Genomic DNA, 5,202 nt, shown 5'->3' on the forward strand with positions numbered 1-5,202 from the left:
GTCCAGAATGAGCTCAGGACATCGAGAGTTTGGTTCAGAGAAAAGGAGTTAGTGGCATGAGAACCCTGACTGAGCATGCGCAGAAGAAGTTTCACGTGTGTAGTTTGTTTCTGATTGACTTTATCACTGTTTCACTGAGTTGGAGGAATGCTGGGGGGCGCTATTAGTCCCCCCCCCCCCCCACCCAAAGGTTAAACCAGCTGTTTACGTTTACAGCTGAAACAGTTGATGTGCTCGCCACCAGAGGGCGCAAACCGCGGTCTCTGTTTACTCCTCATAGTTCACACAGTCTCATGACACTTATTTAGGCTGATTAAGTAAAACATCCTTTTAGTCCAGGGCGGCTTTCAGGAGATAAGTTCCTGTTTTGTGCCCTTTATCTGCGGCTCTGTCAGTGAAACAGACTCAATGAGTGAAAATGTGAAAGGACGCGCAGCAGACACCACTAAATCCTGCCCTCTGAATCCTCACCCTCAGAGTCCTCAGACAGTTTACAGCCAGTTACTCAGGCAGTGATTTCAGGTTAGATTCCAGCAGTAGTGACAGTCTGTGTTTAGCTCCTGGACTTCAAACCCAGCTGAAGGAGCAGGTCTGTTGTGGTGACACCTCCTCCTCCTTCGTCTCCATGGTTATATCTGGTGCCTGAATTCACAGAGCAGAGGAGACACTGACCATCAGATCAGTCAGAGCTGAACACATAATTCATGATCATAATGTGGACATGCACCAAAACACACCATAACTGTCAGCTTCTAACGGTTTGTTTTTTCTACTCTTTGCTCTATGTCATGTCACAGAGAGACGATATCCTGATACGGTGATGTGACACACTCAGATGCTCTGCATGGAGTGGAAGCAGTAGAGGTGAATCAGCAGGTGTGACTCCTGGTGTCCAGTTAGAATGAGACCATGAGACAGACCCGGGACAGGTTGGAGGGAAGATGTGCTTCAGCCGGAGGAGGTGCTGTCCACAGGACCGCAGTGGACCGAGTAGATGGATGAGAAAATGGATGAGAAAAAGCGAGAGTAATATTAGTATGCATTTGTATTGTTTCAGTCGTTTTAGTGCAAAGACAAATGCATCTGACTCTAAATAAAATCTACATAAAATCACACTGTTGGTCTCAGTTACATATTAACTGAGATCAACAAAAATCAGTAGCGACCCTCAGATACAGCATCCTGCTGTGTTTGTGTCCTCCTGATTACAGCTCACAATTCCACTAATTATAATCTTTTCTGAGTGTTTGCCGAGCTTTCTGATCTTCCTCTGCTTTGTTGTGCAGCTCTCAGTGAACTGAGCTCCTCTGCTTTCAACCAGGGGAGCGTTCAGCTCAGACAGCCAATGAGCTAACGGCTCGAAGCTGGGCGCCTGACCCGATTGGCTCAGCGCTGTGCATTGTTGTCATCCCGACGGGCGATTGGCCGGCCGATGAAGCCCCGCCCCTTTTCTGCCCTCGCTGCTTTCCATCCAGAGCGGAGAAGAAAAACGGGAGAAGAGACGGAAAGCTGCTCGGGGCTTCGGCTGGAGTCAAAGCGGCACCGCGGAGCTGCTTCAGCGGGATTTAGAGACTGGTTCCGCGGGAATAACGGCGACGCTCACCGGCTCACCTTCACGGTACGTCCTCCCGCTCCGCTGCTCTTCCTCGGGCTGAGTTTGAGTGCCAGCCGCTGCTGGTGTCAGATATCAGGGAAGCTGCTCCTCCCGTCTGCTTCCACCGTGGAGCCACTTTCAGGGTGTTGATGTGCAGATACGAGCGCTGTGCACACACTTTGTTCTCTGCGAGACCAGAGACCCTCACGTCTCCAGCCTGTCTCCTCTGGGTGTGAGTCCTGCACGGCACGGGCTGCAGGGTGGTGACCCCTGGACCCCGCAGGGCACAGCTGGGTTTTCTGGAGGTTCACTGTGACCCTGACCGAGCTCTGCAGAAATTAAAAAGGGTGTCCACGAGTGAGGGCTTTACTCCGAGCTGCAGGGGTGGTCTTAGCGGAAAACCCCAGGAGCTGGGACACGAGTGTAAACCCGAGGATCAGTGCACCACCTGTGAGGTTCAATATGTTTATGAAAGGACTGTTCAGGTGTAGTTTGGGATCAGCTTCAGGTCAGACACATGCCTGCACATTCATGTCACAGAGTTATTTCCGGTCATGTGTCTGCTGCTGCTTCATTTTCATGTTAAACAGTAACGTAAAAATCCCTGAGCCCAAAGCTCAGGCTGCTCCAAACACTCTGTCTGTCACACTTTTTTCTACTCCTGGAACTGTGTGATGTCACAGAGAGTGGATAGAAGCTCCACCCACCTGCTGTTTAGTGGTTGTGTTAAAGTGGGAGGAGCTAAAGCAGTGATGGAAGGGTTAGACTGTGGAACTTAAAATGTAACGATTGCTTATCATACTAGCTGTATTATTGAATCATAACACGTGTGTTTACCTGAGAGCCAGAAACCTGTAAAATTATACCTGTGATTAATCAAACTTCAGTGTCTGTTTGCATTAAACCGTTACAGTTACGTTCAATGTTACTACAGTTTAATTGTGCTTTAAATGTAGCCTTTGCAGTGGTGCGTTTACAGCCCTCTGGTAAAACCCAGACTCGCTCACTGCTTAGTTCAGTTCAAGCCAAGATGGCAGAAGGATGGACTTTTGTTTACAGGGTCTATGTGAAGAATTAAAACTCAAAGTTTCAGTAGGTGTAGGTGTATCTGTGTGTCACCTGGTCCACCTGTGGCTTCAGCTCTCCATCCTCCGGATGATTGGTGGTCTTCGTTTTGAGACGAGCTGTACTGAACATTCGAGCAGCTTTTATTTATCTTTGGGTCTCTCTTTAGAAATCAATCATTCAGACCAGCGTACTGTTGCTGTCCTCGTCTGTCTGTGACGGCGTTCAGGTATTGAGGGCTGTCATTGAAGCGGAACCTCGCCGGTGACCGATCCCTGCTCGTGCTTGTGATGTGATGACAGCTGATTGTAGCTGTTAACAGGTTCTCTGGATGTTCACAGTTCTTCTTGGAAGTAATGAGTCAGTGCAAAGCCGTAAAGCTGTGGGAGGTGTAAAAGCTGGCGTCGGCTGTGTTACTATGTGTGACCGAGTTGGACTGCTGGGGTGACTTTATTAGAAAAAATGAGCCTCACCCAGACAGGAAGCCAACACACTCAGATGCCTCAGGAGGGGATTATTGTTATTAGTTTGTACTGTCTGATGACGTGTGCAGCACTTAATCTGGCTGGATTCTGCTCTGAAGGAGGATCACAGATGGAGATGCAGGTTATTTGAAAGAGAATATTAGATGTGAGGGTGTGAAGCATCATGGGATGTCCCTGCCATTCTCGCCCCGAGTGTCATCAGGAGGCGTTTGGAGGTTGCACACAGCAGACGGCGCCATCTGTTCGGCTGCTTCCACCCTCTGCGTTTCCACCTCAGGTGTCGCCTCAGAAGTACTCCTGCGTCTCCGACCTTCCATCCTCCCTTTCAGGCGCTTCGGCTTGTCTCCGGCTCCGAACATAGACTCTGATCCATCCGTCTGTCTCTCTCCCGTAAATACTGTCTCAGAGATCAGAGACAGTGTCTGAACCAGCAGCACATGGCCCTTGTTCTTCCCTTTTGCTTTTTTGTTTCCATGACAACCACACACAGAAATCACCCCTCAGATTGCTCTGTCAGTGTGTGTGCGTGTGCGTGTGTGTGTGTGTGTGTGTGTGTGTGTGTGTGCGTGTGCGTGTTAGCTCTTGATGGCTGGCTCTCTGTCGTGCCTTACGGGGACGCTTAGCTGTAATAGAGCCATGATTACAGTTGTTAGAAACATCTGCGTGTTTCCTCAGGAGAAGAAAAAGTCCGACTGACACAAAATAGTTTTTTTCAGAGATCAGATATCCCCCAAATAATGTTTTTTATGCTTGATGACCAAAAGCATAAAGCATAAAACACCCTGGGCTGGAAGGCCCAGATACCTGCAGTTCCTCTGATGCCCAGCAGAGGCAGCAGTGAGTCAGTCCCCATAGATTCCCACGTTAAAACTTTACAGCAGAAGTAAACATGTTTACAGCCTGATACACCATATACAGCAAATCACCTCTTTAAAGTTTGCATTATTAGGGGCGTGGCCTCTCTGACTGACAGGTGGATGGTGACACAGCTGCAGCTGCTAGCTGTCTGCTAGCTAGGGCAGGGCAATATGGCCAAAAATATTTATCACGATATATATTTGAAAATTTGCGATAACGATATAACTGACGATATAACTGACGCGAGACAAAATACTTTACAACTCCACAACTTTATTAGTGCAAAAAAAAACCATCACTGTATTTTCACTTAAACAAGCAGCTGTTTTATCTGCATTAAAGCTATATAAACATGTAACAGTGCAAATGCAAATTCTTTGCTGACAGTTTAACCAAAAGGCATTTCCAGTGGAAAGTGGCCGACATATCCTCAGCATAACCATGTATAATATCCACAAAACTTAAAAAGAGGTCATACACACACAATACGGTAACATGTTGAAGCACAGCACGTATCACTCCGCGAGGCTCCGCCTACGATAGCCGTAATGCTCCGACAATCCATTAAGCGGTGCGGCTTCATAGCTTAGCAAAGTCGTACTGAAACATTTGACAGAATTTCGAGCGCCGTGCACATAAAATCGTTTCCAGGTCAGTAACACAACCAGAGTTCATACATAAGAATTATAAGGGGCTCTGGCGACTTTTCAGAAAATCAAAGGATTTTAGGAGCAACTTATTTTCCAAACAACATGGTAACAACGACGGCCCGTTAGCATGCGCTACCAAAAAATAGTGCTTTGTTGTGTATCTGACGGACGAAAGCTAAACCAGTTCCACACCAGTGAAGTTTTTTTACAAACCAGTTCTGGTTCATCCGTTTCATTCAACGATCCACTTTCGTTCTTCTCGTTCTCCGTCGCCGTCATGCTTTTTTCGCCATGCGCGTATGAAAACAAAGGCACTGCGCATGCGCGTTTTACCCATATTCTATCGCCATATTTCATTTTCTTATCGTTGCCCAACATCATACCGGTATTACTGTGTCAGTCTGCCCCAGGGCAGCTGTGGCTACACCTGTAGCTGCCTGCACCAGTGTGTGAATGTGAGAGTGAATGAATAGTGGTATTGTAAAGCGCTTTGAGGGGTCCCGAAAAGCGCTATATAAATGCAATCCATTATTATTATTATTATTATTAT

The 5,202-nt window shown here is 47.4% G+C and overlaps 1 protein-coding gene across 1 annotated transcript in view; it reads left to right on the forward strand.

Annotated features, from left to right (window-relative positions):
- The first annotated feature begins 1,464 nt into the window (after positions 1–1,464).
- ccdc102a (coiled-coil domain containing 102A) overlaps positions 1,465–5,202 on the forward strand; it is a 52,580-nt gene continuing 48,842 nt past the window's right edge. The window contains exon 1 of the mRNA XM_005726402.1: positions 1,465–1,618. The gene's annotated coding sequence lies outside the window, so the exon portion shown is untranslated. The remainder of the gene's footprint in view (positions 1,619–5,202) is intronic.

The sequence above is a fragment of the Pundamilia nyererei genome, unplaced genomic scaffold, assembly GCF_000239375.1.
Source record: "Pundamilia nyererei isolate P.nyererei 1_Seehausen unplaced genomic scaffold, PunNye1.0 scaffold00019, whole genome shotgun sequence".
Classification (NCBI taxonomy): Eukaryota; Metazoa; Chordata; class Actinopteri; order Cichliformes; family Cichlidae; genus Pundamilia; species Pundamilia nyererei.